Below are 14646 nucleotides of genomic sequence, written 5' to 3'. Positions count from 1 at the left end.
GTATTTAATTAGCTGTAATCCAATTGAAGGATACAGCTTCCTGTTAAGAGAGGTGCAAAGGGTTGAAATAAACAGTTTACACGACTATTAAACCCTGAAGATACTGCCTACAGCCTATAGGAAGAAAAAAAAAAAAAAAACCTGACCTGACTGACACAGTGAGCGTCAGTCAGCTCCTTGGGTGTGACCTGACCTGCTGCAGATGCTTCATGTCTGTGTCGCTTTACCTCCTTAAATCTATAAAAGAGTATTCCTCATCATTAAAACAGAGCAAAGAAGAAAAAGAGACAGAAAGAGAAATGTTTGAAAAGATGAAAGAAACGGTAAAGGACATGTGGGATCAGAGTGAAGACAATTGTGGCCATAAAAATCTTATCTTATCTCACTTTTATCATATCTTGCCCAGGGGTGTCATTAAGGTATGGTTTTGGAAAATGTTGTTTTAAAGGCAGATCAAAAGTACGGCAACCGCATGTTTCTAACTAGACTCGTAGCAAACAGAATGCTGTGTTATTAGGTTATTATGATAGTGATCTCTCTTTCATCAAAGCCTCTTATTCCAAACCACCCGTGAGCCAAAGGTGTCAGCTTGTAAAGATTCTCCAACCAGTCTTGCTCAAATCAGCATCCAAACCCCCTCTTGTGCTGCAAATAAATGACAATCAGTATATACATGATTTAGAACAATTGGTCTGAGGGGTATAACAGTTGGTTGATGCAGAAGGCATGGGCTTTTTTGAAGAATAAATAAAGCTGAGTGGTCAAAAAGACTGATTGGAACATGGCTTGAAAACCATGGCAACAGACTCCTTAGTAAACAGTTTATGGAAGCCCAGTAGGAAACATGGCGGTCGGATAAAGACAGCCTTGCGCTAATCAGTGCATACCAACACCTAAAGCAGTCAAACCTCCGTGAACTTCTCAGAAACAGATGTGTCAACTGTGCTTCTCTGCACTGGGTCACTGATGTGTCTGAGCTAAATGCAATCCCCCAAAAGAATTGCTGCAATTTATGATTTATGTAAATGATTGTATGCTTTAAAGGATTAAAAAGATCTTTGAGAATCAGACTTTATTCCTCTTGTTGCCTCTTAAAACCTAAAAGTGCTGTAAATTACTTGCAGTAAATAGGCCAACTCTACAGTGGATTCAAGATCTTGTGCACAAAGAAGTCAAACTTGCATAAAGTTTGACAGATGTAAGTACAACATAAATTAAAACTCTACAAGGAATAGACTAAAAATATTACATCAGATTTGTGTTAAACTCCGACATCAAGCTGCTTCTTTTGTAACTGACTAGAGAAGCAAATTGATAGGAAGATGTAAGAGATACTTAAAACTACAAGTTCAGAGACGAATGTAAGGAGGAAAAAAAAGTATCTTGACCTATCTGCCTATAGTGAGGAGCCACGTCGTTAAATATAATGTCGTGAGTCGCTGTGCACTATGATCAATAAGCCAGTAGCAGAAAGAGCAAAGCAGTCTTACAGGGTATACTACAAGTCATCTAATCATCTTCAAAAGTTTCACAGACCCACACAAACCCTGAGACCATCTTAGCATCAAACAAGCAAGCAGGGAGATACAAGACAGCACATATACGTCTATGTACACACACATATGCAGATGTCAACACAGATATGCACTTTCACACCCAACCACTCCTCCCTGAGCAACTTTTAGCCATGCTCTTTCCAGTCACCGCCTGTTCGTCTACCAACCTCACCATAATGTATAATTTACCCCTATCATTTATCAAAATAATCATCCACGGGGGCCGACGGAGAAGCTCGGCTGTGAAGTGACACATGTGAGGTCAAGAGGATCGTTTTTCAGGGACTGCTCTTCACCTTGAGTTGTTGCCAAGCCACGGCGCTGGATGGTGAGGTGGCCGTGGCTACAGTGGATGGTGGTGGAAAAGGAGGGAGTGTGTGTGTGTGTGTTGGAGGGGTGGGGGGGTGCCAGTGCAGATGCCCGCAGACAGACCGCCTTGCCTGAGAGACACGAGAGCTGCTGGAGCCTCAGACAGCTCTCTCCATCACCCCCTCCAACTCTCCCTCCCCTCCCGTTGCCATCTGTGAAGCGCACACACTCTCTCTCTCTCTCTCTCTCTCTCTCACACACACACACACATATAGGAAATGCAGCATTCACTAACTAAGAGGCCCAGTGACACTTAGCCACGTTAGCAGCCTTACTAAGACCGCTGTGCTGGGTAACTGCTGACACACTTAAAAAAGACTAAGAGAGAGTGAGAGTTAGTGAAGAGGGAAGGAGGGAAGCAGAGCTGCTGAGCCAGATGGCTGGTCTAAGCTAAGCTAAGCGCAGAAGAAGATTGAGATACCAGCCAGGTGAATTTTCCTCTCCATTTTTTTGACAGGTGGGAAGAGGATAGCCGTCTGGGGTTGACAGCACTGCCATGTTTTCAATAAGCAGCGCAGTGGATGTATTTGTGTGTCCAACCGTGTGGCATGTGCAGCAGTGCTGATGGTGTGACTCTTTTTTTGTGTGAATATGTATGTGGTCTGTTATGCTGTTTCTGTGTGTCCATATGGACAGTGTGTGTGTATGCGTGGTCAAATGTGTCTACAGTTTATTTTTTAATGTGTGTGTGTGTGTGTGTGTGTGCGTATGGTAAGCGTTGATGGTTTAGTCCCACACTTGCATCACATCACTTACGGTGGATGTTGTTGACAAGTGCAATGACAGAGTTGGAACCTTTAATAAGAGAGTCTGTGACAGAGAGCAGCAAGCTACTCTTAACAGCACTCTTCTCATTTCCTCTCATCCTTTAATGGCCTTGCTATTCTTTCACACTATTTCTGCTCTTACCTTTGTCTGTTCTTCCTCGTGAGATCTCTTTTCCTCTGGATATTGAGGCCACTGAGAGTGCAAACAGAAAGGGAACAGATAATTCTGAAGTAACTAAGACCAAACAAGTGACCCAGCTATGTATTAAACTCTTTTATAGTACAGTTTATGGACTTCACTTAAATGTCCATAGTTTTCATAGTGAGAGTCTTTAATCTTGTCACAGTCATCCTGTCATGCCACTTTGAACCAACCAAGTAGACCATCTGGGTGAAGGGGTGTCTCAGACGTACACCAACTACAGACTAGGTTTCAATAAATGTTTTTCTTTTCTTTTTTTTTTATTAAATGTTTATTCGGTTAGAGACCATATTCAAAGGAGTTCTTTGTGGCATCTGTCATAGACAAAAAAATAATAATACAAGGTAAAAATAACTGAACGGCAGTAAAAATGAGTTTGCTGTTATCAGTTATCACAACTGGAGACAACAGGGCCAGAGGTTAATTACTGTAAGCGTAAAAAATCCAGCATCACTGTGTTTTCTAATCTGTCCATACTCTGATTTTGGAAAATTTGTGCACACTTTGAGCTACAAAAATTCATGGATTCTCCAATAAATCATATTGTCAGTTTTATGACAATTTTCAATACAGACTCACATCTTGACGTGTTTGAAAACATATTTAAGAGCAGTCCAAATTGCAGGTACTGCATCGATCTGGGATGCCAAGTCAAATCTGCTGTTAATAATTAATGATTAGTCTGGGAGAGGAAAATGCATTCACTTCACTGAACAGAGACAGTGCAGATTTGTTCATGGAGGATAAAAGTGCTCTCACACAGATGAGCTGTGTAGACACACAAGTCACACACAGACACACACAGTTACGTGCACACAGATGCATTGGCTCTAATCTGTAATGCATCCAATATGTGGAGCTATTGGCCAGTGCTCTGGGAGACAGAGCTACATGGCACATAGAAATCTGCACGCCACTCTACATATATCTATCCAATCAACATCTTTCCTGGCTCTGGTGCCAGTGGGCCAATCCGATGCCCCACATGCAGCCCACTCCCCAACCCCCCACAGAAACACACATATATTCTGTATCTACAGGACACATGCACACATCCAGCTGTGATTTTTGGATAAGCTCCAAGTCCCTAGTGTAAAGCCTGGCTAAAGGCATAGGCCTTAGAGGTGGCTGCCTAGACCACCATCCCTTCTGGTGGCCAAAGGTTGACCTCAAATAAAAAAAATAAAAAAGAGAGAGAGAGAGAGAAATTTACCAGCGGGTGCCCTTCCCATTTTCTGCATTGAAGTAGCAAAAGAAAAATGAAAAACCAAAGACATATGTTTTGCACCTCTGCTCCCCACATTTCCATCTGACCTGACCTGTGCTTTTGTGCACTGAAAGAGAGGGATTAGCTCCCATTTGAAGTGTAGCATAAATAGTCCAAGACCAGAATTTAGAAAGAGCCAGAGATCATTATACTGACTGACTTATATGTTTTATTTCATAATGAAAAGATTCAAGCCTTCAAGTGTGCAAGAAAGAAAAGGACATGATCAAATCTAGCTTTAATATATAAATTTTTCATAGTCAATGACAAGTTTGAAGTGTGGTCATTCACACCTATGTAACTTAAGAAATAATTTTTAAGTGCATGTTGAGTGATCATGGGATTTTAGATGATGGTTCTTTGCGAATGTTTCACAAATAAAGAAACGGGCTCTTACAAAGGCGCTCAGATTCTTTAAAACGCTTAAAAATGAAAACCGTTGGCATACAAATGTGAGGACATCAGCTGAGTAGGCTGTACAAGTGCATCCCAGGACATATTCGTGTTCACACTGCTAAAATAATGAGACCATATGCGATCCAGACCACCTACGAATGTGATCTGACACCATGTACAGACTTAACATCTGTCCTGAGCCATCCAATAGTGTGATCACACTCAGGATGCATTATGGGGTCAGTCACTCAGGACATATTCAGAGGTGATCTGGGATACATATGCCCACATTCTCTTAGCAATGTGAACATGAATACATCCTGGGAACACGCTGAAAGACTACCTACTCAGCTGACATCCTCTAAGTGAAAATCAGCACGCTAACAGTGTCATATTCAAGTGATTTAAAGACGCATGAAAATTATATTATGGGTGCTTCATATGTGTAGTACTGCCTGAGTGCACCTCAATGGCAGTCAACGGCACGCATTTCAATGTGAACAGATGCGTTTAGAGCTGTCCACTTGGGATGGGATCAGTCAGGATTTAATGCCAGGTCTGAGCGGGATCCCAGGAAAGAGGAGAAGAAAGAAATCCCAATACAGAGGCTTGTCATCTCACATTCTACGCAGAAATAAAGCTAATGCCAGATAATGATGCTGCAATAGTTGCTAGACTTGATACAGACTGCAGGATGAATCTGAACAGTAAGCTGATAGTCTTCTGGATAGTTAATCCAGCTAAGACAGCTAATACATTAAGCATAAAAACACTGATTTCAGTTGTTTTTCCAACTCTACGGCAACATGTTTTTGCTTGTAAATGGCTAATAACACAGCAGAAGCCCCAGCTGCAGGGCGCCAAATCCTAATCTCGCCTAGGACGCAACAATAACTGAAGAATGGGCAGGATTTGTGCAAGCAGCGTGGTGATGTTCGATCATAAAAAAGACAGAGACCTCCTATCAGCAATCAGGTGAGCAAAAGAGAAGGAGTGAAGATGAGAAGAGCAGAGTGTCACATGAGTCTGCCACAAAAAACAGTCATGGGTGAGAATTAGAGAATGAGAGAGAGATGGTTAGTGAGGGAGAGAAAACGTGACTGAGAGCTACAGAAAAGCAGCCAGGAGTCATTGAATCATTCTCACACACAGTGCTTTGGCCCAGATCAGCCAGAAAGATAAAGGAAGAGGATTACACTCTGGCTGAAAGACTTGGAAGTAACTCGAGTCTCCTCTGATTCGCTGCCATTTCTACAAAGTCACCCCTGACAATGGGACTATCTCTTGGCAGTGACAGATCAAAAACCCGTAAGTGCATTTGTCAAGCATTCAACAGTGACATGAAGGTCACTCAAGCACCCCAAATAAAAGACGCAGAGATGTATTCTGCAAAAGGGGCAAAACAGCATCTGATGAGTTCAATGATATGAAAATAAATAGGGACAAATGAGTGATTTGTGATGGTGGGTTCATTGTATATTCTGGATAAACATTCTGGAGATACAGAGAGGCTGGTTTCATATGAGTTGGCTCCAAACAGACCACAGGAGGACGGTTAGAATCTGGTTCTGTCTGCTTATTGTGGTTGTTCTCTTAAGATATATGTCTTGTTTGCAAATCTCCACTTGTGCAATGTCAGTATTAGAAATGATAAAGGACAGGAGCTGGTGAAGTATGTTTGATAACAATAATAATATTCTGGTTGACTGTGTGTTGTTTTAAACCATGTTTAACAATAAATTGCATTTTAGTAAGGAAATCATGCACTCATTTTTAATTTTTTTTTTTTTTAAGTATTAAAAGACCAGAACCATGACAAACTGGACTTTTTATGTGTACCTTGTGGTTTGTTTAATTTTCAATTTTGAGTTGCATCTCAGACAAAAAAGTACAAATTCATAAAAAGATCATGATCAATGTTAACTATGTCTTAGAGAGCATTTCTGCTATAAGGTTTTGCACTTAGTTGCAAACACCATTCAATAGTAAACAACACTTGTGTGAATATTGCATGGTTGGCTGCAGATACAATGGCTCATTCTGCTTAAGTCTAATCTCACGTATGTAGTCTACTGATATTTCTTCAGTATATTAAAGTATTTTTATTTACCAAGAAACAGATCAATCCTTATTGTAAATGAAATGCTTTGCTATGAGGTATTTCCTGGAAAATGAGTGAAGATTTATATATCTCATAGAATGAGCTGCTTTGTCTGCTCCGTCTCATCTACTGATTGCACAGTTTGTGTTCTGGTGATTGTGGTGTCAATAGAAGTTGGTATTTTCCACCTCTTCCAGATGCTATCAGAGCCAAATTGTTCAAACAAACATCTTTAACATTTATTTTCATCACCACAATTGATGTTAGCATGCTAATATTCACTATTCGCTATAAAAGAACCATAACCGGTACCATTACACCGCAGTCAAACCCATTGCTTTTGTCCTCATTGTATGTTTTGCAAAATTTGACAGTCCCTTATAACTCTAGCTTACTTGTTTATCTTATTTTACTTTATTTTTACCTTCTCCATGTTCCATGTATGCACCAAACCACTGAAGCAAAATCCTAGTAATGTGAACTGTTCTGTCCTCAAGTAGAATGTAATATCTGTTTGGTTAAAAAAAAAAAAAAGGTTAAATGTTCCATAATAATTTAGTAATAGATAAGTGGTAATTCATCTCCATAATTCATGTTATAAATACAAGCTAAAAACAGTTATTACAGTCAGTAATGGTTTACCTGCATCTTATTTTGAAAGTGTAGTTAGTAGTTGCAATGCATCTTGGGTAGCACAAGCTCATTTGGTAAAAAATGTGTTTCCCGTAAGTCACACTTACAGTATGTCCAAGCTGTTCCTGTGTCTTACATCTTACCTATACCTCCGAAAGCAATGGCTGTAAGTTTAATGTGTGTTTAGAAGCTAAAGCAATAATATTTGGTGACTCTTGTAAGTCTAATAAACTCTTTAAGAGATCGCTTTCTGCACATGTGTTGCTAGCTTGTCATCCATTCCTATGTAACTTGCTAGCTTAAGTGTGTAATGTAGCCATGTATTAGCACTGTGTATTAGCATGTTAATAATGCTGTAGGAGGATAATTTGAGTCTCGGGACTATGTGAGTCGAGCATACATAGAAGCATTTATCTCTGTCGCTATCTTTAAAGACTAGCTACAGCAACCTCGCTAGGACAAATCACTGTTGTATGAGTCAAATTATGTTAAAGTACAGAGACTTTACCTTATGTAAAAATATAGAGACTTTAGCTTCAAGGAGTATCTTTCTAGTGATCAGAAGTGATTTGAGAGTCAATTTATATGCCTACTTTCGGTGTCTTTATCAGCTGAAAGCCCACTCAGTTGACAAACAATGTGATCTAAATCTGGGAGAAACTGAGCGGTGGAGGATATGATTTGTCCTAGCAACGTTGCTGTAGCGACTCGTAAAAGATGGCTAACAGATACATGCTTCTATGCATGCGTCACTTGACAAACGCTATTCACTTGTGTTAATGCGCTAATTTGCATAGGAAAAGATCACTAATTATCGTTGTTTAGCCAAAGCATTCTGCTAAACAGTTATTCCCAACATGAAACTGATGTACACTTTGTTTCTCTGTTTTTTATTTTAAAGTTTCACGCCACAATTATGTTGTAAGCCATCTATTGCCGTGTTTCCACTACATGGAACCTGCTCGACTCGACTCAATTTGTCTCGGGTACCAGGTACTATTCCTGGAGACCATTTCCATTACAGGACACTACTGACTTTAGAGTACATGGGCGTCATAGTGACGCTGCGCATAACTTCCATGACTTCTGCTCAGAGAGTTGCTGATAAATTCGCTCGTTGTGTGCTGCCCCGTCAAGCCCACGCTGAATCTTTTCATCAGCCACCAAGGACAGAAATGTCTGAACCTCCTCACCCAACCATGGTGTTTTGTGGGCTGTCATCGTGGATTAGCCTACTGGTATATTTACTGTAAACTTCCAAATCTGTTTTTTTTTTTTTTTTTAAATGGCGTGCTGCACATTGATGACATAGAGAGAGCTCTCTGACCAATCAGTGGTCTGTAGTGTTTACACATCACATTTTAGCATTTCTTCGCCCATTTTGGACCTTGGCCGAGCACGTACTAAAAAAGTAACACTGGGTACTAGATTCCAGGTTCTTTTGTGTAATGGAAATGCAAAAAGGCCGAGTCGAGTCGAGTTGAGTCAGTACCACATAATGGAAACATATGAGGACTATAATAAAGCAGCAAGAAAGGTGCTCAGCATTCCTGGCTCATGAAAAAAAAAACAAGTTTGGCTTGCTGTTTATCTATGTTAACATACAAGAGTAACATGTCAGGGTAACAGTATATGAACCCTGTTTACTTACATGGCAATAAACATGATTCTGATTGTAAAAACTCACAGTGAAGTTGATAAAGATGCAATCAAGTGTGGTAAGAGATATAGATTATGTCTGTTATAATTATGACTGAAATGAGATTAGAGTCAGGGTTTCCATACACCTAATCATTCTGGGATATCTGTACCATCCAGTTGTGTTATTCCAAGTCCCAGAGCTCTGTCACTAATAAACTATAAACTGTCAAAATGTGATCAAATTTAATCATTTTAACAAACTCTACATCTAAATTCCAATCTGACAGATTTTCTTTATTCGTTGTAACTGAATAAATGAGGCGAGAGACAAGACCTTTCCATGTCATCTCTTGAGACAGCGGTGAGAGTCGGTAGAAGCCAGACAACGGTAATGCTGCTTTCTGATGACCTTAAATAGCTTATTGATTTTTAGAAAGGCATGAATGGACAGACGTTTTTTTCTTGTTTTTTTTGTTTTGTTTTTTTTTTTTTTTAACCAGACCACCTTCTTATCTGTTTTTTTCTTCTAACTCATTGAAATTATTAGGGGATGGCTTACTGTGATGTAAAAATAGGTGTTTACTCTTTCAAGCTTTTCTTGGAATGGAAAACCAGGGCAAACGCATAAACAACAATGGTGTTTTTATCTGTGTGTTTGTGTCTAAGGGCATACAGAGCTGCTTATCCTGGTAGGTCAAACATATAATGGGTCATAATCTCCTTGTGATGATCATTCCCATTCAAAATCACTGCTACCTGCTTTTAACTAGGGACTTAGTCATTATCCACATCCACAGTTTGGTTCAGATCAAGTTTTGAGCCACAATTTTGTTCACAGATGTTATTTTTTTTTAACCCAATGTGCAAAGGCAAGGAAAAAAACCTGGGTTCAATTAAATCAGTTATGATCATTATGGAACTCATTAAAGGTTGATTTAAAAAAAACAAAACAAAACAAAAAAAATAATGTAATCATGAGTCAGAAGGGAGAATCATGACTCAAGACCAAAGATGTCCATATGACAGATCCAGTTTTGGTTTCAGGCCTAATTCTAGCAAAGACCTTGGCCTCACTGCTTGGTCATTTTGAGTCATTGGTTCCCACAAGTAATCGACTGATCTATTGTCATTCTGTCCATCAACTTCTAAGATAAAATCATACTTTACATGTCAATTAAATCAGTGTGATTAACTGTTCATACTAATTGTTGCTCCCTCTTCTTTTTTCCTCCACTTTTTTTTGCCTTTATTCCCCTCCTCCGCTTTCTGTCCTGCCATTTTCCACTTGGAGGAGCAGGAAATGGGTCTTTGTGCTGTCGGGCCCCATACCCCATGTCAAAGATGGCTCCTCTCCCTCTTCCCCCAGCCGATCTCAGACCCCTTCAACTAAGGGGTGTCAGAAAAGTGGGTGTACAGGATGTGTGTGCATGCCTCAGTATGTATGGTCACATATAGATCACAGAAGCGTGACGAAATATATAGGGCTGACTGAATATGCATCTGATCCTATTTGGGGCCAAAGCACCACCAGGATGCAGGACTGGAAGCTTGGAAGCATCCACTGCTACAATCGCATGTGCACGTCACAAACATGAGCGCAGAAACACACTTGCTCTGACACACACTCCTGCACGTGCACCCTGACAGATAATTACCCCAACAGCCTCTGGAGAGCAGAACGCCCATGTGGGCCCCATAACCGCTTTAGACAAGGGCCATGGCACACCCAAGGACCTCCTTTTTTGTCTATCTCCCAAACCATGTGTTTGTTTTGCTTGACTCAATGAACTTGATCTGTGGATCTTCACAGCATTTTGTTCCCTGTGTGTATTAGTAGTGAGTATGTTAGTATGCAAGTATACATCGAAAACAACTCCGGTAAAGTTGTGTGCAAAGTCTTCATTCCTTTAAAATAATTTGTAATCTAAATATAGCTGTGGTGTTTTGTGCGATAATTCAAATTTTCTGTCATATCTGTTTTCTGTTAGTTGTGTTCAAAGTTGAGGTTATATAGGGTTAAAAATCCTTTTAATTACTATGCCATAATTGCTGTTTCTAAAGCATGTGTACTACACTTAGTCTACTTATAGATAACATTAAAGCTTAATTACAACGTTTATGCATATATTTCCAGTAGTAGTCATTTTCTTGCTGCAGTAGTGCACCATTGCCAAATGACTGCAGAGGAAAAACTGATCTATAATATATACATATAGCCTATTTCTGTACATGCATTTCTATTGTGTTTTCAACTCCAGAATAATCTACTTTTGTGTCAGACTATTTTTCTGAAGTAAATGTAAAAATAGAACAGTACTATAAGCTAAGTACAAGTAAGCAACTGTGCTATTTTTCAAAAAAACCAAGATTATTTAATAATATTTTCATATTACTTTGCTCAAGAATGTTTCAATCATTGATGCAATAAACCATAAGATCTCGTTAGAGTAGTTTCAAGCTTCCACCATAGAATACCTTAACTATAGAAGTGCTACATCTTCATTAAATTATTGCATATTTTGTGAGTCATCCCTTTCATTTCCAGCGTTAAGTAGTTGCTGCAGGTGTTGGATGAATGCATTGAAGTGAAAACTGGGATATTTCCCGCAAGCACATCAATACACCCACACACATATGCCCTGCTCTGATCACTTTGACAAGTGTGTCATGTTGGCACTATCTTGAGAACTCTAAAATATTGGGATTTTGAAACCTTTGAAAGCAAGCAAGACAGAAAAGTCTCCACCAGTCTCAAGCAAAGCACTAGGTGACATTTTAAAACTGTATGAATAGTCCCTACACACAGCATTACCCCCACCCAATGCCCCATCACCTAATGTTCAACACTAACCAAGCATCACGCAGACCTACATTCATAGGCTGCTCTACAATGGAAAACACTGCAGCAGGCCAGTGCAGCCCAGACGGTTTCGTTTGCACTTTATCAGACCATACAAAACAGCAACGCCTCATTGAGCCACAATTTGCTGCTAGTTTCCTACAAGAAGCAAAACAAAGACTGGGGCGGCCTGGTCTTCCTTTTTGTGCCAAAGCAGCGGACCAGAGAGAACACTCACACAAACACACAGCCAGAGTAGGGAAGAACAGACAGAAAGAAAAAAGTGAGAGAAGCAGAAAAAACATGCACCAGAACATGTCTGTCACATCTTTCAAGGAACAACATGAGTAAGCTTCTGAGCCTTACAGCCCTTAACCAGTACCCAACAGCCAAAACAGTGACACTGCAGGATTACAAAAATATGTTTTTACTAGCAAACGTCCAATTTTTCTTGCCTAAAACAAAAAAAAAAAAAGTGGAATAGATTTTGTCACTCTCTACTTTAAATCAGCAACTACTTTAACTTTTCTTTCTTACAAAGGGTTTGGCGCAGCCACTACAGGAGAGAACAATAGCTTGTCCTCATGACTGGGTCATGGACATGGCAGTGTTTAAAAAGCGCTTGGGGATAAAATACTTCTGTTGGGACAATCATTCTCTTTTTCCCTCCCTCTGCTTCCCCAGCCTTAGTTCCACTTGCTCTCTCATTGTCTCCCACACTAGCCCTTTCTAGTTTTACTACCACGATAATTCCTGAGTGAGTAAGCGAGGGTGTTTTGTGTGCGTGAGCCTGTCAAGGCTAAGGTCCTGTTTGTGCATTTGTGTAGTCATGCGAAAGCGCGTGTGAATGAGTGTGTTGCTTGTGGATGAGTGCTGCAGCAATGAGTGTGCTGCAGGAGACACAGGTCTGCAAAGTGAGGGGGCTTACAGTCAGCCTCTCAGACAGACAAAAAGCCACAGTTAGGAGTTTGGCTGTGTCTGTCCTTGCACACAGAACACAAGCAAATAAAAGAAACCCTACAACCACTGCAATTATCTTTGGAATGAGGGTAATGCAAATGACATAATAATGTCTGAAGGATAAACGTTCTTCATAAAACCATCTAAATAAACAAAGGCAAAGAATTGCTTTACAATGCACACATAAGACCTGATTCATTAGCATACAAACCAAGATCAAAAGGCTTTCTCAAGTTCAGCACATCATAGCACATTCTCCGCTCAAAGAATTTCTTATCGGAGTACAGTCAAGAGTGCCCCCCCCCCCCTTCCCTTCAAACCATCACCAACATTACAGTGCAATCTGAAATAGAGAAGAACAGCCCCTCTGGAGGAGTAAATTATGTCGCCATGACAACGCTGAAGAAGTTCAACTCCTGGCTGGAAGGTGCACATGATGTGCTGATCGTAGTATGAGAGACAGCTGAGCTGGTTCCTCCCTTTTTCACCTTACCCCACCCTAAGTTTGCTGTACTCTCTGCTAGCTGGCAGCTGTTCACCCTGGTACAGGATGGGCGTGTATTGTTTTGTCTGCTTGTGTGCGGATGAATAAATGATGAGAGTGTTGGACCACTGGGACAGGGCTAAGCCACTGGGCTAGCCTTCTGCAGCCCTTCTGTCAAGGCAGTATGGTGGCAAAAAAAAAAAAAAAGCCCAAGATGACCGCTAATTCGAAGTGGCGAGGTGATCTGATGACACTGCAGGGATACTTTGGTTTGTCAAAACGTGTAAGGACCTTCTCATTTCAGGGGTGGCTGCTTTCAAGGAGGAGTTAATACATGCACAGCTTAATGCAGACGACTCAGGACAGAGCACAGTTGCAGGTCTGGAAGTAGCCAGGCTTTAAAATCAACGACACATTTCACAGACACAGTTACATCCCCGACGGACTCACACAACCACAGCACAAAACTATACCTCCAGGTATACATCACACAAGAAACTGTAACAGTATATTATGTCAACACTTCCATCTACAGAAAATACAGCAACAGACAGGCCTGTGATTTTGGTTTCTTACCTCAACCATAAGTGGATAGCACACAGCACCACGTTACACAGACATCCGTGATAGAGAGTCTGTAAAAGAGAAGATAAAAATGCATAAGCTCAGAACATCAATCATGGTCAGAAAATAGTGATTCCATACACAATCAATTTCCATGGTACCTTCACTCCCAACAGCACATACGATACTATTTCCAAAACACTTTTTCACACTCAGGAAAATATTTGATATGGGGCATAGAGAGGTCAAGGAAGAAAAAAATGACAAGCATGCCTGAGTATATGCATATATCCAACGTGTCATATAGTCCAATCTAATTCTCCTCTAGAGTGCAGAGCTTCAGACACAATACATCTCTTAAACATAAACCCACTCCACTCTCTCTTTTTCGCCTACTCTCTCACTTGCACACATGCACATTAACAGCATTTACATTGATTTGTAAAGTTGTGAATTACACTTGTGTACTAAAAACAGCTTGAAACAAACAAACACATTACATTCACAAATGCTGGGGTCTTCAAAGTGTGCCAGTGGTTGGGCTAATTTATTAAGCTGTCTTAGATGTAATAGTGAGCCAACTGTAGCTGTTAAACACTGGGGCACCAAACACCTATGTTTTGTTGTTTTTTTGTTAACATCAGCAAACCCCAAAGCGTGGGCCTTGAGAAGTAATTTATTACTTGATAAACAAATAAAAAGTTGTTGTTTTCTGTTGTGTATTAAATGTTGAAACTGCCAGAAAATGTTTTTGATTAAATATTTATATTGAAAAAGGAATCACATCGAATGAAACAAAGCAAAGTAATCTAAATTTTTTATTTTTGATCAAAATTAGTCTTTCATCTCAACATATTGGTAAGGAAT

General features: G+C 40.1%; 1 protein-coding gene across 11 annotated transcripts in view; it reads right to left on the bottom strand.

Moving 5' to 3' along the window:
* zic6 (zic family member 6) overlaps positions 1-14646 on the bottom strand; it is a 95093-nt gene that overhangs the window by 71504 nt on the left and 8943 nt on the right. For 10 of the 11 annotated variants that reach the window (XR_003936369.1, XR_003936362.1, XR_003936363.1 and 7 more), the window contains exon 2: positions 13792-13850. The gene's annotated coding sequence lies outside the window, so the exon portion shown is untranslated. Of the gene's footprint in view, positions 1-2850; positions 2886-13791; positions 13851-14646 lie in introns of those variants that run through there. The other variant, XR_003936370.1, reaches the window with a different exon arrangement.

This window comes from Sphaeramia orbicularis, chromosome 10 (genome assembly GCF_902148855.1).
Source record: "Sphaeramia orbicularis chromosome 10, fSphaOr1.1, whole genome shotgun sequence".
Classification (NCBI taxonomy): domain Eukaryota; kingdom Metazoa; phylum Chordata; class Actinopteri; order Kurtiformes; family Apogonidae; genus Sphaeramia; species Sphaeramia orbicularis.
Note: the sequence above shows the minus strand (reverse complement) of the source record. Positions and strands in the feature narration are given on the sequence as shown.